Raw genomic sequence first — 23630 nt, forward strand, 5'->3', positions numbered from 1 at the left:
TTTTTTAAAATTAGACGAATTACACCCATTTGACAATTATCGCTCCAAGTAATCTTAATATGTATATGTTTAAAGAAATCTCGAGCATGCTTAACAAAGACAGCTCGACCGGGAATCCAATCCGGAGTCTGTAATACAATACAATAATAATTTAACACATAACTGACTAGACGAACGAGACAGTCTAGATTGAAAATATTTTTCAGGTCTTCCATTAGCTGAGTTTGGCCCCGAGGGTGAAACTGTAATGATAATTACAAACTTACTTGTATCTAAACGTAAAACTATGCTCATTTTCGAAACTAAGCCGGAGCGTTCTCAGAGTGCCATACCAGAATACTGCGATCATTATTTGACATTTATTACTGGTGGCAGGACCTCTTGTGAGCCCGCGCTAGTAGGTACCACCACCCTGCCTATTTTTGCCGTGAAGCAGTAATGCGTTTCGGTTTGAAGGGTGGGGCAGCCGTTGTAACTATACTTAAGACCTTAGAACTTATATCTCAAGGTGGGTGGCGCATTTACGTTGTAGATGTCTATGGGCTCTAGCAACCACTTAACACCAGGTGGGCTGTGAGCTCGTCCACCCATCTATGGAATAAATAAAACATTGCCTATTTTAATGTGTATTGTGACTACGCATGGGCGAGTGACCACCATCCTGCCGCGAAACAAACATCTGTTTCGGATTATAGGGTAGGAGTAGAGTAGGGTCGAGTTATACAATATTAATGTGGTTTCCACATAATGTCTCAAACTGGGCGACGGCGTTTTACTTGTGATGTCCATATGCTCCGCTAACCACCAGCTGTACCGTGAACTTGGAAGCGCGAGCGTGTGCAATTTATACACTCAAAATTTAATTTAAAAACAGCTGGTGGCCATCTGGGTCCGAAGAGATACAAGTCAGCTGATTTTTAAGTGCTATGTACATTGCTTGCAGCGCAATAAACATTATTCAAATATTTATGTAATTTTTTTATGTGCTGAAACTTTTTAGCGTCGTTTGGCGCTTGTTTGCCAGTGAGTGAATTCAGAAAAAAACTTCCGCCATCATCCTATTGTGCAAGTTACCTTCTCCTACAGCTAGTGTGGCAATACCACTATTTCATCCACACTCACACATAACTAACTCTCAATTCATATGTCTCTCCGCGCTTTATAGGCTGTAAGCGTATGTACTAATAGGTTGGGGAAAAAGTCTTTTCGCATTATGCGAAAAGACATCTATTTCGCAAACCAATTGTCGTTGTATTTTGAACAGAAGCCTCAAAGTTTCAATAGCAATGGGATCATGTCCCTTCCTACAAGATGGCAAAAAGTTATCGAACAAAATGGTACCTACATACTTTAGTTAAATGTAAATAAACTATTTTAAAAAATGTTGTGAATTTTCTTAAAAAATACGAAGAAACTTTTCCCCCGACCGTCGCTTTAAGTTCATAAAAATATGCTCTGATGCTCTCACCCTCTTGTTCCGTCTCAATCTGCGTACATAGGTACGTCATACGTGTGCTTTTTAAGCGGTTTTAGAACTCTGTAAACAAATTCGAAACATTTAATCTGAATTATAATTTTTTGTTGTTTGTTGTTTGTTCGACCCTATAGATCTAACACTTGAACTTAGTACAGTTGTTCTTGCCACTTCAGGAAGTTTTGGTGATACGAACAAAGTACGACGGGTGGCGTGAAAATGTTTAAACAAATATATTATGTCTATTCCATTTAAAATTGTAATAGGTAGAACGAATCTTGGCCGGATTTCACTAGTTTAAGATAAAATTTGTTACGTAGTCACACCGATTTTTTAAATTGGATAAAGCCTTCGACTATTTCGGCTTTTTCATGACGTCACACTTTAGTTATTGCGTCGACACATAACGAGCCCTTTTAGTGGCTTCCTTTTTGAAAACGTTCCCCTTCCGAACGGCTTTGGACAGTAATATTGATGTGAAATAATAATAAAAATCATCCTCAAATAAAAAATCACGGTTTCCGCAAAGCGACTTCGAGGTGATAATTGCATTACGCACGTTTTTCAGTGCGCGGTTTACGCGGTAGTCAATAGTAGACAAACCAAATAGAAATACAATGATGATAAGAAATTTACAGAGTTCATGCCTCTGTGGTTAGTTTGCTGTACTCGTGATCAATTTTATTCATGCCTAGCTTTGATCCTGTGGCATAAACTTCTAAATAGCCGCCCTTAACCTGTTTTCACGAACGTTTTTGACTATGAAAAAACAATATTGGATGAGAAACCTTCACTGGTGGTAGGACCTCTTGGGAGTCCGCACGGGTAGGTACCACCACCCCGCCTATTTCCGCCGTGAAGCAGTAATGCGTTTCGGTTCGAAGGGTGGGGTAGCCGTTGTAACTATACTGAGACCTTAGAACTTATATCTCAAGGTGGGTGACGCATTTACGTTGTAGATGTCTATGGGCTCCAGTAACCCCTTAACACCAGGTGGGCTGTGAGCTCGTCCACCCATCTAAGCAATAAAAAAAAAAGAAAACGAAGTATTATTTTATTTGTGTTCTTTTTTATTTTTATTTGGGTAAACCTGCGAGATATGAACATTTGCACAGTCGCATCACCTGATACGAGTAAGCCGGGTGCCTTATCATTAGGGCCACGACGAATCCCTCTTCTTGCATTGTAGCACAAAACCAGTTTTTTTATTGCTCAGATTGTTGGACGAGCTCACGACCCACCTTATGTTAAGCGGCTACCAGAGCCCATAGACATCTACAACGTAAATACCGCCACCCACCTGAGTTGTAAGATCTCACTTTTAACAGTACAACGGCTGCCCCGCCCTTGAAACCGAAACGCAATACTGCTTCACGGCAGAAATAGGGCAGGGTGATGGAACCTATCCATACGGACTTACAAGAAGTCCTACCACCAGTAGAATTGAAAAATTGTACATGAAATTTTTAAACCTTAATAATTAAAAGATTATATAACACGTGCAAAAGGTAAAGCTTAAGAAGCTTGTTCATTTATCACGTTAAACAGAAACATAATGTAAACAACACAAAACATTGAAAAAACTTTCTTATTAGCTTAGAAGGCCGCTCACCTGCTCTGCTCTGCTTTTTTTGCTCTATCTAATCATTGGTAGTCTAAGGGCCTATTCCAAGTACATGCAGAGGGGTAGGCGAGCAAACGGGCCGCCACGATGAGATGAGATAATAGACCTGATGAGCTGTTTCTGGCGATACTCGACTTCTACAAATGAAAAGGAAATTCCACGCCTATTCGTTGCCTAGTCATGGATAGATGCAGATAAGACTTTTTTTTTGCTACTCTAACCGACATCTCTTTTTACTGTATATGTCATTTATAAAGGGTGTTTGGATTGGTGGCTTTTGGGCCTTAATGATACTCCCTATTTTCATAACCCTTGTATTTCCCGACAGATCTATAGTAGACTACATAAAACAAATGACTCAAAGCAAGGAAATAGATTCAACGCAATAGCCTTAAACCAGTTAGTAAGCTGTGGACTCTTATAAATTGGTATATTTTGGGGGAAACGATAAAGGTAAGACTTTTCACCAAACTGGTCAATTGCTTCGTAGACAAGTGGCTCGAGTGTTGCCGTTTGGAACTTGTTTGCGTACGCACATAGATCTTGAGAATGTCATTGCAAATGCCTCCTGCAATACAATACATAGCGACAGCGAGGATCCATTTTATTTCCAAGATTATTTTCTCTAAAAAGTTTATTTCGATACCTCATTGATATTTCTAAAATTATATCTGTTTTATCTTATTTTATCATTTTTTGATAAGAGATAAATTTGTCTCTCAACGCACGTAACACAGATAAACTTAGGATGCTTAAGAATGTTTAGTTCAAAATAACAATTTTTACATCATGATGTTAATATTCTAGAGCACTCTATTATGTACATACCCAAGTAAAATATTTGGTTTCAACTTTAATCGTGAAAAATTGTTCGTTCGATATATCAGTCTTCCTATCTCTGACGCCAGACAGAATGTAATACGATTGTTCAAATTCTATAATACTAGTAAATTAGATTTCCTTCAATTTATTTTTACATAGGATGTTATCATGATTCCGAGATTGAAGTCCTGACGTCATAGGTATTGATCGGTATATTTTGGTTTGTTATTTCTGAGCAATGTCTCATTTGTATGCATCCTTCGATGCCTAATATAGAGAAACGATTAATTGCCAATACAGGTAGATGAGTTATACGGGTCACCCGGTGGGATGTCGGTAGGTCGTCAAAGTCACTCAAGAACATCAGCAATACCAGGGGCGCAACCCCGCAATTGCCTTTAGCTCTCTCTCTCTCTCTCTCTCTCTCTCTCTCTCAGAAGGTCATGCCATAATTCTCGGGAAAAACTGCGGAGCGGAGTTCATTCTAAAGTCGGATGGTGCGTGGAAAGTAAGATCTCTGGGAACACATTGTGTATAATCGCACTGGTTCCAAATAGTGGTACGAAACCTACTCTGCTGACGACAAGTGCGATAAACAGAGATGAAGATGATTATTTCGAATACTTCTTCAGAATACTCCCCATGGAACATACAGTGCCAAACACATATAATAAATGGTAATTTACTATTGTGAATTTACATAGCCACCAAAGGACCTGATTTTTGAGATTAAACATAAAACCAGTTCTTCTGTCGACGAGGACGAGGACGAGGAAGGTGACCGGTGCTTGTCCTACATTACCACAAGCACTGATCACCGTCCTCGTCGAACCCGTCGCTTGCGACGAAGGGCTCGACAAGCGAATTAACCCAGCCCACTGTGTTTCTCGCCGGATCTTCTCAGTGGGTCGCGTTTCCGATCCGGTGGTAGATTCTGCGAAGTATTGCTCTTACTAGGTTAGCATCACTCCGGTTTGAGCCCCGTGAGCTCACCTACTAGTTAAGGTTACGCTGAAATAGCCTCTCAAGGCTTAGGTAGGAAAAAAACCTACATTAGTACGTTCGATATGTAATTCTAATATTTAATAGCCTTTCATTTTGAATACTTTTACAAATGAAGAACGACAGATGTGCATTTAAAATCAAGTTCGTTATTTTACTTGTTCAGAGCACAGGAATTTCCATATATGCACATTTGAAATAAAAGAGTATTTCGCTAACATTCTGAATGCGGCAAAATTTAACGAGCGCTTTTGTTGTTGTAATTCAGGGAGCAGCGCTTTTACTTACTAAAATAATCGTTGGAATATGTTTCAAAGCTAAAACTTCATTGCATCATTTGATTATTTTTATTGCTTTTATTGCTTGCTATTATTTTATTGCTTCATTTAAACTTGAGGTAGGACCTCTCGTGTATCCGCGCGGGTAGGTACCACCACCCTGCTTGTTTCTGACGTGAAGCAGTAATGCGTTTCGGTTTGAAGGGTGGGGCAGCCGTTGTAACTATACTTGAGACTTTAAAACTTATATCTCAAGGTGGGTGGCGCATTTAAGTTGTAGATGTTTATGGGCTCCAGTAACCACTTAACACCAGGTGGGCTGTGAGCTCGTCCACCCATCTTATTGCTTGCTTATTCAATCGTTCTCGCCATCTTGCTTTTATCTTTAATTCTTTGCTCCCTTTTTTATCGTTTTCTCTCTCTCGCACTTTAGCTATCCCTTTCACATTTGTTTCACACGTTCCGTTGTTAGACATGCTACATAAATGTATATGTAATATTACACAATACATTTTCTATTATCATTGTTTAAGCTACGAAGGAATAACACGTACACCGGACGACTTTTCTTTAGGCCACAACGATTAATCTACATTTATTTACGTAATAAATTGACTACGTATCAAGAATAAAGATAATCGGACGAGTAGCTAGCACCAGTATGAATCATAGTAGCAAAATGAATACGAACAGCTTTAAAGTGGGCGTTGATAAAAGGATTGAAGTGTTCACTTTACTTATGGCCAGTTCCCAATAAGATAAGAAGATAAAACCTAAAGAATACGTTGAAAATTTGAATACGCAATGTAAAGCAATCTAAGCAAGCCGGGCGCAAGTTTGCATAAAGTAATATATATGTGAAGCAGTAATGCGTTTCGGTTGGAAGGTGTGTGGCAGCTGTTGTACTATACTGACACCTTAAAACTCATATACTGGTGGTAGGACCTCTTGTGAGTCCGCACGAGTAGGTACCACCGCCCTGCCTATTTTTGCCGTGAAGCAGTAATGCGTTTCGGTTTGAAGGGTGGGGCAGCCGTTGTAACTATACTGAGACCTTAGAACTCATATCTCAAGGTAGGTGGCGGCATTTACTTTGTAGATGTCTATGGGCACCAGTAACCACTTAACACCAGGTAGCCTGTGAGCTCATCAACACATCTGTACAATAAATAAATAAAATAAAACCAAATGTCATTTAGTACTCAAGTACTGAAATGAACACTTAGTGCACCCTCAAACGACATGAAACACTGGCTACTTTTAAAAATAAAATCTGTGAGTATAATAATAATAATAATAATAATGTTTTTATTTCAAGTATCCATGACTCATATAAATTGTTAATAAAACTTGACCTATGTTAGTAGTTATATTTAGATCACAATGAATTACTGTGGTAACATCCCATGGGAGATGGCACCACAGCGACCCATGTATATACAGTCCAGCCTGCTTGCGATCATGCTCATGATACTGTTGGAGCTGGCCCTCACTCTGCCTACCAGAGATGCACACCTCTTACGCATGGTAGCGTAAAAACAATCTATGTGCGCGTCTGCAAACATCCCTGATGCGCTACAAAAGCGGGGCAGCACCACCAGCACCCTAAACGCGTTATTGTATTGAACACGGAGAGCATTGTACGATCTTTGAGTATATCCAGCCCACAAGCTGCACGTGTAAAAGTTAGTACAGTAGGCCCTAAAGAGGGTGACCTTGACTTTAAGTGAACACCGTGCAAACCTGCGAGCTATCATGTTTGCTCTAACCGACAACGCTCTCCGCTCTCGTTCAATATCTTCATCATCTTTGAGATCAGGGGTCAACACATGGCCGAGATATTTAAATTTATAAACTCTTGTCAATGGCGTTATAGATAGGTACGACGGTGGTATCAATCGGCGAGAATATAGAATCAGAATATCAGAAATTGATAAATGTTTCTTGATCAGATAATCACTGATCTTCAGTTGAGTCACAATGGTATCGGCTTACGATAGCAATTAAAAAATGTCATCATGAACATTTTTTTTGAGGTTTTACGCAACATGAAAATAAATTCACGATGCTTTTAGATCTAATAAATAGCTATTTTAGAAATTCAAATATGCTTAAACTTAATATTGTTTACCTTCCCTTAAAACATGATTTAGCTAAATTAAGTAACACTAGTGGCCCCGCAGTAGTCGAGATTCGACTATAATTAATTGAAATTATAAGTATAAACATTATTATGGTTCTATTGTCAAACACTATTATATTTCGATAATATAATCACAGTATTCACGAAAACTGCACTATAGATCAATAATATTAAAGACAAACAATATTAATCTATTTTCAATTCGACCACAGACTTTAAACAATAACAAAAGTTTCCCAATTGACAGTAAACAAAGAGTATATTTTTATGTATGTGGTGTCAAACACATGGTAGTTTGTGTAATGTTTTCTTTATTGATTTAAATTATCTTTTGTGCATTATTTAAAAAAAATATTAGCATTGTGTACTTCTACTCTGTATTCTCTTTAAGTGTGAGAAATTTCATACTCCTCCGTCCGCGCAATTTTCGTAAAAAGGGGTACAAAGTTTTTGCTTCACGTATTAATATATAGATTACGACTTCATATTAATAAAATTACTCAGTTATTACATTAGGGGTTAAAATATCGGTTTTACTGTTGTTAGGTTACTGGAATAAGGGGTGCTAGGTTTTTCGTTGTGATAAATTGCTCCACCGTGACGCGTGAAAATCGCCGCATTACAGAACCTTTAGATAATTATACTGTTCGTGAGAACGTTACAGATTAAAGGGCTTGCCCCCTGCGGCTGGTCCGTTCCTACAGCTTTTGTGAGCTGTTTAAAAATGTTGCAATTCTTTCAGCGATTTAATGCGTTAATCGAATTAAAATCATTCGGATTCTACAGCTAATTCAGCTGTAGACCCACCTGATGGTGAATGGTTACCGTCGCCCATGGACTTCAGCAATGCCAGGGGCAGAGTCAGGCCGCTGCTTACCGCTTAATACTCTCAACAAGTCTCGTTTGAAGAAGGACATGTCATAGCGCTCGGGAAACACCGTGGAGGGGAGCTCATTCCATAGCCGGATGGTACGTGGCAAAAACGATCTCTGGAAACGCACTGTGGATGACCGCAGTGGCTTCAGGTAGTATGCATGAACTCTGCTCCGGTGGCGGGCGGTGCGATGGTAAAAAAAAGATGATGGTACCTATCATCTCAAACAATTCCTTAGGGCACTCCCCAAGGAGTTATCATGCTCATCTGCATATATGTCTATATGTGCCTATACGTCAACGGCTACATCAAAATTTATAATAAAATAAAATAATTAAAATGTAAATTAATTATTGAGCTTTAGAATAACTGGTGGAAGAAATGCCCTACTGTAAATTTGAATTTCACAAAAGGATATCTGTTTTTTTGCAATAGCTAGTGTTCTAATAAATAAGCCAGATATTATTTTTTAAAGTCCGACAACACGCTACTACTTTAATATTATAGATAGCGTCATTAATTACAAACGTTAAACTGAAAATTTTTCGTCTTTAATTTTCTATTTCCTAACTTTTGCCAATGCCTCCGAACGTTGTGCGTATCAAATAACAAAGTCGTAAAGTAAATATGGTATCGCCTAATATTACCTCAGCGTGATTCGGGAAAATAAACCGCCATCTGTCGACCATTTCTCTAAACTTTATCCGTTTTTCTCGAACAAACTTTAGTAAGATGGATTTAGATTTCCATTTGATATAAATCAAGTTATTTGTTTAACTGAATATTTTTGAAGAAAGAAGAGTGAAGATGGAGATGAAGAGGGATGGAAGAAGAGGAAGAGGTATCCGTCTTCACCTTCATCACAGCATGTCACTTGATGTTCAAACCTGTACATATAGAACCATACCAGCAATTTCACCACACCTGACTCGTCAGGCAAGGAGTCCCAAGCCCGGGCACAGGGGTTTCCCCGAAGCCCGTTCCGCGCCCGCGTAAGGAGACGTGACGACCCCAGGAACTGAATATTTAGACTTATCTGAAAAATAAATATTTTTCTTCTTACCACCGCTTTTGCCTTTATTTAGGGAATTAATTGGAATTTATTAAATCTTTATATTTATAACACGCCCATCCCTATTTATTCTACTCGTGGGTCTTGGAGAGACATGCATGCGGGCGGAGCGGCAGAGACGTCGCCGAGCAACCACGAAGTTTTTCCGAAAAAGCTGTCAGTCGATATAGCACCAATGAAATATATTTTACATCGTTATACTTTATAAATTATACACCTTAAGCTTTCTTTCTTTTTTTTTAATCTTCTTATCTTAAATCATCTTAAACCAATAAAAAAGTACCTACTTTCAGCAAATAGCATCTTCCATATTTCTCCATAATCCAGGTTTTGCTTTTTTGTGCGAACTACGAGGTCCCCAAACCTAGAGGGCGCGCTGTGTATGTGGGAATGGATGGTCCACAGATGTTGAAAGCGGACCTCGGGCCGTAGGGACGTATTATGGGCCCTACCCACTAAACGACTCCCCTGCACTCTCGCCTAAGCGTTCGATCCCCCCTAAGGTCAGAGAACGGGTGAGGTAAGGAGGTTACCTCGGTGAACACTTCAACCGGACAGCGCAGCTCACCTCAAGGACGCCCGACCGACAGCGCCTTCGAGGCGAATTGAAAGCTCAGCAACGTCGGCCCTCTCAGTACCGCAGTCCGTCAGGCTGCCCAGACAGTGCCACTAGTGTCCCGAATACCGCACTGGACCTGAACCAGATCCAGCTTTTGTCTAACTTAACCCATTTTTTTATGTTTTCTAAGTTATCCTAAGGTTACATCTAAGCTATATTTAAGGTATATAATATATGGATGTGAAATACTTGCACCACCACTGGCCTCATTATTTAATCTGATACTCAAAACTGCGAATATACCTGCACAATGGTCAGAATCCATTATAATCTTGCTGTATAAAAAAGGTAACCCTAATGACATCAGCAATTACAGGCCAATAAGCCTTTTGGCAACTGTTTGGAAGCTTTTCTCTTCCATAATTAATCGAAGAATATCTGAAACTTTAGAAAAGAGACAGCCCATAGAGCAAGCTGGCTTCCGTAAGGGATATTCAACCGTAGACCACATACACACGCTGGAACTTATTATCGAAAAATACCAAGAGAAGGAAAGACCGCTCTATATAGCTTTTATAGATTACCAGAAGGCTTTCGACACAATTTCACACACAAGCATATGGGAGGCATTAAATCAACAAGGAGTGGAAAGTGAGTATATACAAGTTATAAAAAATATATATAACAACAGTGTCAGTAAAGTCAAACTGGAAACAATTGGCCCTGATTTCAACATCAATAGAGGAGTGGGACAAGGGGATCCACTGTCTCCAAAACTATTTATTGCAGTATTGGAATCAATTATAAATCAATTAGACTGGAAAAACTATGGCTTGTATATCAAAGGTGACTGCTAAAGTCATCTAAGGTTCGCAGATGACTTAGTACTGCTATCTGAAACCGGTGGTAACTTAGAGCGCATGATACAGTCATTACACGAAGCTAGCAGACAAGTCGGATTAGAAATTAACCTGAAAAAAACAAACATCATGACAAACAGTTGTAGAAGAACCATCTCACTAGAACACAAACCAATACAGTAGGTGGAACAATATATCTACTTAGGAAAGCAGATAGCACTGGACAACAATAGCAATAAACTAGAGGTGGAGCACAGAACAGAAACAGAAAAAAAAAAAAAAAAAACAGAACAGGAATTACGTGGAATACGTTCTGGAGTTACAGAGAAGTAATGAAAAGTAACATGCCAACAGAAGTGAAAAAGAAAATCATGGACACTTGTATATTGCCGTGTCTTACATACGGTTGCCAGACGTGGAAATATACGCGTAACATAAAAAAAAAATTAATAACGTGCCAGAGGGGAATGGAACGCAGCATGCTCAACATAAAAAAGACACACAGAGTGCGTCATACAAAGATAAGAAGCATAACCAAAACAGTGGACGCTCTCAAATATGCTCAAAGACTGAAGTTTAAGTGGGCTGGCCACGTAGCACGACTCGGGGATGGGAGATGGACATCGAAAGTAACTGCATGAGACGGTCCACTGGGCAAGCGGCGCGTCGGTAGACCGTACATGCGTTGGGAGGATGATATTAGAAAGGTTGCTGGACCACACTGGATTTATGTCGCCAGAGACAAAGCAGAGTGGAAATCTTTGGAGGAGCCTTTACCTGAGAGGGGTCCAGACATAGAACTAAATATACAAAAAAAATGTGTAATTACATGGAATAAAGGGGCTTAATAAAATAATAAATAAAATATATGTTGCTACTTGCGTAGTGCCGTATCATCCTTTTTTGTTCCAAAAATAAACATGCCCCAAAAAACCCGTTTTTAGTTTTAGTTCGGTAAATCCTCGAATAATGAAACACATTAATCATGTCGAAAACGTCGATGCGTCGGAACGCGTGCCCACAACAATGACTTTCATAAAAACGTGTGCGTAAACATCCAAAGATTGAATTCGAAATTGATTTGAGCCTGAAAACTTGATTTACTCTCGCTAGTAACGTCTAGAATACAAAAGATGCAAGGACTTTTTCGTTTAACTCAAGTGCTGTAGTAGTTGAATCGTGAACGTGTGATTCAGTCAAGGGAATTGTTCGATTGTCAAACCTGAGACATACTTCAGTCGCTTTCAATTACGACTGAGTACAAAGGCACTGCTCATTGGTCTTGTTTTGGTCTCTAAAATTCGTAAAGAATAATATAAAATAGTTTTTTTAAATAGTATTTTATGCTATATTAACGGATCCTCAGGTTGGCGGCGACAATTGAGACACTAACATCCACACGAAATAATATATTTTCTTTAGTACACGTTACGGTGGGTAGAATACGAATGCCCCAGAGATATGCTAACCGCCGGTATTTATACAATCATCTTGACCTATTTTAATACAAACTTAGTAGGTAATATTAAACATTGTTCATCTTAATTATTCTGCTGATTATTTACGTACAATTATTATTTAATAATATCAAATTATGTAACAAATAACATTAAGGCTTATTGCGCCGGAAGCTGTCAAGCGGAAGGTGCCAATAAAATATTATAAGTATAAAGAAATATGAATGAACTATTTACTTGATTATGAAATTACTAATTATATTATAAGAATAATAAGTTCTATATATTTCCTAAGTTCGTAAATAATTTATTATGTGAGGCCGGAAGTGTTGTTCGATAACATTCGGCCATCCTGTGTATGCCGTGTCCCACGGCGATCAGCGCTGCTATTGGCGCCTGGTTTGTCGCTGGTGTATGGCACCTGAAATTGACATGTTTAAGCAGTAATTATATCTTGTATTATCTAATTCATACGACACACGTTATATTTATCTTAGATCACACACACACCTGTTATTTATCATAGATCACACACACACCTTTTATTTATCATAGATCACACACACACCTTTTATTTATCATAGATCACACACACACCTTTTATTTATCATAGATCACACACACCTTTTATTTATCATAGATCACACACTCCTTTTATTTGTTGTACATCACACACTCCTTTTATTTGTTGTATATGACACAGCTTTTATTGTTGTACATCACACAGCTTTTATATATTGTACATCACACAGCTTTTATATGTTGTACATCACACAGCTTTTGTATGTTGTACATCACACAGCTTTTGTATGTTGTACATCACACAGCTTTTGTATGTTGTACATCACACAGCTTTTGTATGTTGTACATCACACAGCTTTTGTATGTTGTACATCACACAGCTTTTGTATGTTGTACATCACACAGCTTTTATATGTTGTACATCACACAGCTTTTATATGTTGTACATCACACAGCTTTTATATGTTGTACATCACACAGCTTTTATATGTTGTACATCACACAGCTTTTATATGTTGTACATCACACAGCTTTTATATGTTGTATATCACACAGCTTTTATATGTTGTACATCACACAGCTTTTGTATGTTGTACATCACACAGCTTTTGTATGTTGTACATCACACAGCTTTTATATGTTGTACATCACACAGCTTTTATATGTTGTACATCACACAGCTTTTATATGTTGTACATCACACAGCTTTTATATGTTGTACATAACACAGCTTTTATATGTTGTACATCACACAGCTTTTATTGTTGTACATCACACAGCTTTTATTGTTGTACATCACACAGCTTTTATTTGTTGTACATCACACAGCTTTTATTGTTGTACATCACACAGCTTTTATTTGTTGTATATAACACAGCTTTTATTTGTTGTATATAACACAGCTTTTATTTTTTGTACATCACACAGCTTTTATTGTTAACTTATGCAGCCTCTATCCTGAAATAGTTTGATTTTGTTTTATCAGATACTTGCAATTCTGAGTTCGTAGATTGGTCAAGTATCATAACATTCATACTACTTTGTAGACTCATTTTTATTAGTAATAATTTCCACGCGTGCTTATTAATCAATTATGTTTCCATTCAATGATTTTGTCTCGGATATTAATTATTTTTAAAAAGCAATCTTTCGACCTTACAAGTCCACCCAAAATTACATAGGACATGCAGCCCAGCTCAAAATATACAGAATTCATAAGAAATGTTTCATTAGTGTTAATATTGAGATAAACTTGTACCAAAGCAGCACTTTATTGTGATATTATACAGCTGTGTCCTAAATACATTGGACAAGTCCGTCTGTAATTTTATTTCACTAAGAGTACTATTAAAAGTGTCACTACTACCCACGAATTTAACAGAATTTTGTGATCTATATCAGCGATGTCGTAATTCGTTATTTCCACAAAGCCACAATAATGTTGTCTATATGAACATTCACGGGGGATGTTCCTAAAGAGGTCGACAGTATGCGCTTCCAAAACCTCTCATTGTAACCACGGAAGACTTAATCTTTAATTTTTTAACTTATCAGCATATGCCACACAGAATATTTAATTTGCTGCCCATGTCTATGTATGCAATGAGACTAGAGCCATTAATTAACACTATATTTTTTTTACAAATCTATGCATATGCTGTATGTTGTAAATAAGACATTACTCACTTTTGGGTGTGAAGAGCTGGCCGCATACCATCAGCTGACCGACGTGTGTCCCGGGCGATGGCACACCTCGCAGCGCGGCTCTTTGCAGTTCTTTGTTTCATGACCTTCTCTTCGGCAGGCGTAACATTTGAAATTCGGTCCCTCTTGCAACTGGAGCAACAGCACCTTCTCTTCTCCATGTGGTAGCCATTCGCGGATGTGTAGTATAGTTGCGGCGGTGTATCGCACAATCCCTAGCCGACCCACGAAGACATATCTGCATGATGAACTGGTGGTCTTTGTTGTCCCATCCATATACGTGTTCCAACTGGTCGATCTTGTGCAGCCATCCCTTGACGTTGCTAGATTTTTCATCCGACCGGAACGTTGGAATAACCCCCGCATCGGTTTGGGTGACACGTCGCATTTTGTATCCCCTGTGTTTCTCAGAGATCTCAAATCCGTCAATGTATGGGCCTGGCATAATCCCGCTTCTGAAGTATTAACGGATCCTCAGGTTGGCGGCGACAATTGAGGCACTAACATCCACACGAAATAATATATTTTCTTTAGTACACGTTACGGTGGGTAAAATACGAATGCCCCAGAGTTATGCTAACCGCCGGTATTTATACAATCATCTTGACCTATTTTAATACAAACTTAGTAAGTAATATTAAACATTGTTCATCTTAATTATTCTGCTGATTATTTACGTACAATTATTATTTAATAATATCAAATTATGTAACAAATAACATTAAGGCTTATTGCGCCGGAAGCTGTCAAGCGGAAGGCGCCAATAAAATATTATAAGTATAAAGAAATATGAATGAACTATTTACTTGATTATGAAATTACTAATTATATTATAAGAATAATAAGTTCTATATATTTCCTAAGTTCGTAAATAATTTATTATGTGAGGCCGGAAGTGTTGCTCGATAACAGCTAGTTATCGGTCAAAGTTATCGAAATCACTGCCCATAGGTGCTGGTAAGGGTAATACTTATCCTCAATTCAATTGAATTCTATGACAAGCTGTGATTAAATGAGTTGTATAATAAGAGAGAAAGATTAAGCGGGTAAAATAGATATAATGTTACAAACGTGCCCCTATCTAGTATGTTTTTCCGGGTAAAATATCTTCACATCTTCTCATGTTATATACATCGTTAGTATTTATATGACTTCTCGAACCACAGTTGCCAATCATTACCTGTTTTACGTCAAATAAATTTAAAATAAATATAAATCCTCAAGTAATCTTGCATTGTGATAAATTGAAAGCCACTTCTGTCATCTCAATCGGACCCATGTCACTATCATAGCGACAGGCCTGCTTTCGTGCAGAAACAAGTGACCTACAAGTAAAGCCTCTACAAGCCTCCTGATTATTCTACTTCGTAAATTTTATCACAGAAGTAATCGCCATTGTATATTCTTTTCTTTGGTTTTATGGCGTCGACAGTTGAATGATCTTACGGCCTATCTGAATCAGGAACCAGGAACACATCTAAACGAAGTGGTTACAACAGTGCATAGGAATCGCAACATCAAAGCCGCTTCATATTGAGACATAATTTCTAAGTCTCAATTATTCAGTATATTGGTTGTTTACCCTCTAAGGATTACGTATCCGTAGATTACCGAAACGCAATGGATTACTGCTTCACTGCAGAAATAGGCAGAGTTATGGTGCCGACGTGAGCGGCTTCACAAGACCCTACCGCTAGTAATTATACGCAGTAAATATTTGGCGGTTTTCATTTTAATGTACCTTAGAATATGTGCCGGTCCGGTAAATAATTACTTAATAATATAGCTAATGTAGAGTACATTCTTGTAGAGTACAACGTGGCATTGCGCATTGAAATTTCGACGGAATATGGGCAACGATATTACGTTGCCATTTATGCTAGTCAAGAACTTGGGTAGTTCCATACTGGACGTAAGGCAATTCGACGCCCAAACTCTAATAACAAACCTCAAGATAATAGCACCCATTTGCTCAGTTAAGCACAAACAAATAAGACACGCAGTTTGGGAAATACCGATGACCCGATTTTAAACAAAGACAGATCGCATTCGCACGTGACCTATTGCTTGCTACTAGTATTCGTTGTTTATGATTTTCAAATCCTTATTAATGTTAGTGTTCAACTGTTGGTCGGAATTCAACCTATATTCTTCTGATTTTCATTTCATTGCATTTGTGGGAATGGAAATATTTTTATTTATTTCTTCTTATTGATACAATCGCATAGACCTATATAGTACTTCAGTGTACAATCGTTATTTTTCTGACATAAATTTTTGACACTAACAGATTACAGAACTATCGTAGCGAGTAAACAAAGATAATAGAAATTATTTGTCCACCTTCGGGACAAATAAAAATCTGTTCTGTGGAAGTGATTAATATTTTTAGGCCGACAGTAAAAATTAGATGAAATGTTTGAAAAAATTATCAAAAAGGCGCCAAAGCCTTCATTTTTTTTTTTAAGGGATTTTATGACCTGGTTACTAAGACCTTTAAGCCATGTCTTATTTTAATTTATATAATCTTATTTTTATGAAAAATGATAATATGGAGTGAAATGAAATGAGATGAAATGGAGATGATTAATTTGAGACATTAATCAACGGGATGAAATTAAATGAAATGGGATTAGATGATATGGGATGAAATGTAATCTCTGTAAAATGGTGGTAATTTACTGAGATTTTTTCAGTGGACTTTTTGGAGGATCCCGAGAAGTTACGCCCAGCGGCTTTGTTTCGTTTTCCCAAATTTGTGCACTTTCACAGATATTAAACAGTTAATAAATCACCGTTATTACACATTTAAACCTGAAGAAACACTAAATAGGCAAAATAAAACAAATCACACAACTTCACTCCTCGCGTTCCCGCCAAAAAGACCTCAAAGCCTTCATTGGTTAAAAAATGCACAGATAATATAAGAAAATGAGTACATGCGTTTCGTTAAACGCTGTGAAGGATCTTAAACACTATGAATTACTGATAGGTTTAAAGAAAAAAAACTAAACAAACTAAAATTTATTAAATATTCCTTATCTACTTAGTCTGGCCATACATACTGTTACAATTAAAAATAAACAAAATATTACATTTGAATTTGGAATCTGTCATTTTTATATGATTGCTCATTGAGTTTTCTCATTTTGGTGCAAATACATTGTACAATATTTTGCGATTTTAAAATGGAGTGGGGTGATAAAGAGCACCGAATCACTGTAATTGCATTAAACAAAGTAGGTATGTAGCCAAATGCAATTTTTAAAACTCTTCATACGCTTGGTGTTAGTAAAATGTTTGTGTACCGGGCTATTAATAGGTGCAATGAGACCTCCTCTGTTTGTGACAGAAAAAGATTTGGCCGTCCACGTAGTGTTCGTACGAAAAAGGTGGTCAAAGCAGGAAGGGAAAGAATTCGAAGAAATCCTGTCCGATAGCAAAAGATTTTATCTCGGGAGATGAAGATAGCACCTAGAACCATGTCGCGTATTTTAAAAGACGGCTTAGGACTTGCAGCCTATGAGAGACGTACTGGTCATTTCTTAACTGATAATTTAAAAGAGAATAGGGTGGTAAAATCGAAACAACTACTGAAGCGGTACGCAAAGGCAGGTGATAGAAAAATTTTGTTTACGGATGAGAATTTTTTTACAATTGAGCAACATTTTAACAAACAAAATGACCGTATATATGCTCAAAGCTCGAAGGAAGCTTCCCAATTAGTCGACAGAGTGCAACGTGGGCACTATCCGACTTCAGTGAGGGTTTGGTGGTGTATTAGCTATGAAGGAGTGACTGAGCCATACTTTTGTGAAAAAGGTATCAAAACATCGGCACAAGTGTATCAAGATACCATTCTTGAGAAGGTAGTGAAGCTCCTTAACAACACCATGTTCAATAATCAAGAATGATCTTTCCAGCAAGACTCGGCGCCAGGTCATAAAACTCGGTCTAAGCACTCTTGGTTGGAAACGAACATTTCGGACTTCATCAGAGCTGAAGACTGGCCGTCGTCTAGTCCCGATCTTAATCCGCTGGATTATGATTAATGGTCAGTTTTAGAGAGTACGGCTTGCTCTAAACGCCATGATAATTTGGAGTCGTGCTTCTATTGATAACTGGCCTCAACGCTAATTTTGGTCTTTAATTATTTGTTGAAGTCCAGAGAAAGTTTAAAAGGTAGGTAAATATGAAAATGCTCGGAAATAAATGAAAATAACTATTTTGTTTTTCCTTTGATGTGTCCTCCGTCGAACGGATTCGTTTTGTTTTTTTTATAAGTAAGCTTATTTAATACAAAAGCTTGGGTCTTTTACTTATCGATGAAGGCACTACGAAGTCTGCCGGGTCAGCTAGTATACATATATAAATAATGTTTTTATAATTCTAAAATGTAATTAACGATAACGAGAATTTGTTCGCATTGAGTTTCAATATCTTCTCGGTGAGCTGTACCTTTGTTCAGTGACCTTTTGGGTACGTAGCGATGAGATTAAACACACCGTTTGTACGACGCGATACACCGTTTTATATATTATTCAGAGCCAAGCGAATCCACGTTCTGTTTGAATACGGTTTTAGGAAAACATAAGTAGGAAACGCTACATATGGAACGGGTTTTACAAAGATAAGGGTTTGTTTAAAAAAAAAAAAACAATTGATATTCCTGAAAACAAAAAACAATGAATTGCAATTTTTTTCCTTTCCACACAATAGAGACATTGTAAATTTGATCTGTACTCTTTCTGTTTTCTGTTTTCTGTTTACATATATAAAATGTAAGCGTGAAAATCTTGGTTGGTGAAAGCTTTATATCTTTAAGATATCTTTTATCAAAAATGGTTGTTAAATATTTTATTTTTGGAACAATTAACGCAAAAACTTCCTGGGGCTCCGGTCATCCACGTTAAGTTTGTAATACAGAAGGAATGGAACACGTTGCAATGAAAAGTTGCTTATCACTATCTAGTACACAAACTACCAGAGGATTTTGAGATTCGTTGGTACGTAATGTAGAAAACAACAGTCGTATTTATTACACATATACCGGGCGTATAAAGGTTTTCTTTTAATGCCACATTAAATTGCAAGCCGAAATCCTCGATTTTATTTTTAATGATTTAAAAAAAAAGGTTTTGTTGGAACGCACCGGCTGGGTGTTTCAACTACTTTAATTTGATTAGCCGGCTTCATTTTAGCCGATTTATTTAAATGAAATTTATATAATTAATGAAAGTAATAATAATAAAATTGAGGATTATCGACGCAAGGAAGGAAAGAAACCGGGTTCATAAAAATATTAAATACGTGCTAGGTTTAGTATAAGTTGAGGTAAAAACTAATTCAATAGCTTGAAGCGTCCTAGCCGTTAGTGATTACGTGATACTTGTTTATCTGTTTACTTGAAGCCGGTCAGCCGAATCGAAATCAATGCATTTGAAGGCCAAGATAATGCATTTCCTACTTCCTAAACAGTTCCAAATAAAAAAGTTAAGACGCAAATAAAAGAAAAACAGTGAAGGGCCTCGAAAGGCAGCGACGTGAGTAATAACGTATTAAGGATTCGCTTCCCCTATAAGAAGTTTGTTTTTGAATAATTATTTTGCCTTTGGAAATAGTATTAATTTTTTAAATTTATAAATACTTCAATTTCTCTCTCACGTAAATTTTGATAAACATTAAAATTAATACCTTGTTTACATAATGTAAAATTAAACGTCGATAAATCGACCCAAATGTAATGTCTAAAATTAAAGTATATAATCATATTATTATGTACGATTACGAAACTTCCTTACATAGTGCAGACCAAGGTTGCAATGAAGAATGGAAAACCTCGGACAAAATTATCGGTTTCGATAATACTAATCTTCGATGTCAATAGCGCGAGAAGAGTAACAATAAATATTAGATGTACGGTATTTTCAATCACTTCCTTAGTTTAGTCGTCAGTGACTCTGTGCTTAGTGCGAGTTTTTTAACGTTCTCGTTAGCGTAAAAGGTAACTCAAAATTGTATGCTGTTGGAACAGTGCCCCTAGAGGCAACGTTTACGCTATCGAGAGCGTTAAAAAACTCGCACTAAGCACACTGATTTCTCTGTATCATAGGCTCCGGTTTCGATTCCCGATCGTATTCAATGTTATATTTAAAGTTAACTTTTAAATCAAAGCTTTTATTTATATCTTTTATTTATTGCATTGATGGGAGGATGAGCTTACAGCCCACCTGGTGTTAAGTGGTTACTAGTGCTCATAGATATTTTCAACGTAAATGCCGCCACCCACCTTGAGATATAAGTTCTAAGTCTCAGTATAGTTACAAAAATTGCCTCACTATTCAAACCGAAACGCATTACCTACTGCTTCACGGCAAAAATAGGCGAAGTGGTGGTACTTACCCGTGCAGACTCACAACAGGTACTGGTGGTGCCAGTAAGTAATATTTAGTTTTTGAGGACTGGGTGTCCCTTTAACATATCGTAGTAGAAAAAATTGCTTGGTCGCTGAACGTGGAATGCTTAGGTTAGGTTAGGTTCTTCCGGCGGCTGGTGCCCAAGCTGATGGGTGCAGCGGGCGCGCTTTCAACGTTGCTTCCCAATTTGGGGGGCCCGAGCGCCGCCTGTAGGCGGTTGTACGTGGGAATCGTGCGGTCCATGGCCCTGTATGGGGCCCCTGTGTGGGCGATGGACATGACGGCCAGCACTCTCGCCATTCTGCGTAAGCCGCAGAGGGTGATGGCTGTCAGAGTCATCCGCGGGTACCGCACGATTTCCTACGAGGTGGCTTGCGTCCTGGCCGGATCCCCGCCCTGGGACCTAGAGGCGAAAGTACTCGCGTAATTATATCGATGGCGCGAGGAAGAGCGGGCACGGGGCTCGAGGCTGGTGCAGCGGCAGATCGCGCTGCGCCGAGAGGAGCTCCGTCTGGCCTTGGTGGCGGAATGGCGGCAAAGGCTTCTGCGCCCTACCGCCGGCCTCGCAACCGTCGAGGCGATCCGGCCAGTACTCGACGACTGGCTCGGGAGAAGGCACGGATCCCTGTCGTTTAGGGTGACACAGGTGCTGTCGGGGCACGGTTGCTTCGGCAAGTACCTGTGCCGCATAGACAGGGAGCCGGACGCTCGGTGCCACCACTGCGTCCACTGCGGGGAGGACACGGCGCAACACACGCTCGCCGAGTGTGTAGCTTGGGAGGAGCAGCGCTGTGTCCTCACAAATGAAGTAGGAAGCGATCTGTCGCTGCCGGCCGTAGTGCGGAGGATGGTCGGCAGCGCAGAGTCGTGGGACGCGGTGGTGTCCTTCTGCGAGGACCTGATGTCGCAGAAGGAAACTGCAGAACGGGAGAGGGAGATCTCGACTCCCTTCCCCGGCCGCAGAAGGCGCACCGGGCGTAGGACAAGGGCGGACAACGCCCTTTTCCGCCCCCCATGAATGGGTCCAGGGGCGAGGCACTTGGGAAAGCCCTCGCCCCCTATTCGATGGACCTGAGACGGAGGCGCGTGCGGGTGTCGGCGCGTGCCTCTGAGGCGATGCACGGAGTAGCTGAACGCCTCACTACCCCGTGCAGGAGACGAGGCCTGGACAGACCGGGCCAGCACTGGTGTGGGGCTGCGGAAGAATTTGGATTCCCGCGGCCCTGCGCGCACGTGTGGGTGGACACCGGGGTGGTTTTAGCCGGTAGGAGTCCGGCACGCCCCTCCGCTTTTCCCCAGGCGGAGGTAGCCCATGAGGATTTCCCCCCGAAAAAAAAAAAAAAAAAGGTTAGGTTGTCGCCGTCGAGCCGGGGGCCGGAGGCGGGAATACGCCCGTACGTCCCGGCCCCTGTAGGTGGCGGCCTCCCCCCGGTGAAGGTCAAGGGACGACCTGAGGGGGTGAGGCCGCGCGGCGCGCTACCAGCACTCTAGCGCGCTGCCGTGGAGTGAATAGAGCGACCGGTCGACGGTGTATCGCGTCCCGACCCGGCAGGCTGGTTCTGGTCCAGCGGGGTATTCCGGGACACCAGCGGCACCGTCTGGGCGGCCCGACGGGCTGCCGTACCGAGACGGCCGACGTTTCAGAGCCTTCGATTCGCCTCGAAGGCTCCGTCGGCTGGGCGTCCTTGGGGTGAGCCGCGCCGTCTGGTTGTAGTGTTGACCGCGGTAGCCCCCCTACCTCATCCGGGTTCTGACCTCGGAGGGGATCGGACGTCGGGTGTAAGAGTGCAGGGGAGTCGTTTAGTGGGTGGGCTCTAAAATCCTTGGGCCCGCGGTCTGCTCACAACACCATGCAGATCGTTGAGTCTCACATACCCCGCGCGCCCCATTTGCGCGGGGACCTCGTAGGAGGTTCGGCCCTCTACCCGAAAAAAAAAAAAAAAAAAAAAAAAAAAAGGGGTAAACGTAAGTATCTTCTAAATTTTTAAATTAAGTGGAGTACATTTTGAAGGCAATTATTACGTCACATATATAACGAATTGTATAAGATTGTAAGAAAATTGTGCGAGGCAGACGCAATATTGTCAATGTTTTAGAGGTTGTTTGAAAATGAATCTAATATATAAAATTCTCGTGTCACAGTTTTCGTTGCCATACTCCTCCGAAACGGCTTGACCGATTTTGATGAAATTTTTTGTGCTTATCCGGTATCTATGAGAATCGGCCAACATCTATTTTTCATCCCCCTAAATGTTAGGGGTAGTCCACCCCTAAATTTTTTATTTTATTTTCTTGACAAAAATTTTTATTTCTATTTTTTTATGAAACAACATACAAAAATACATACAATCCTCAATTTTCACCCTTCTACGATCAACCCTTATTTTTTATTTGCTAATTAAAAACGAAATTTTTTTGCAAGAATTTTGTTTTTATTTTGTCATGACTTAGAATAAAAAAAATCATATTACTCTGAAATTTTCACCCCTCTACGATCAACCCCAATTTTTTATTTGTTAATTATAAATTTTAAATTTTTTGGCAAGATTTTATTTTTTATTTTGTCATGACTTAAAAAAAAAAAATATATATTACTCTCAATTTTCACTCTTATACGATCAACCCCTATTTTTCCATCCCGATTTTTATTTTTTTTATTCTATGCACAGATCCGCAATAAGGTTGCAAGATGGCAATCAAATATTATAATTGTAGTACGATAAATTCTTATTCAGAGCTTATAATTTCAAGTTCCTTTAATTATGTTTTTTTTTTAAATTCAATAATCAGTTATCCCCGCCAGGTGTCGCCTCTCATCCAGCA

The sequence above is a fragment of the Bombyx mandarina genome, chromosome 10, assembly GCF_030267445.1.
Source record: "Bombyx mandarina strain Sakado chromosome 10, ASM3026744v2".
Classification (NCBI taxonomy): Eukaryota; Metazoa; Arthropoda; class Insecta; order Lepidoptera; family Bombycidae; genus Bombyx; species Bombyx mandarina.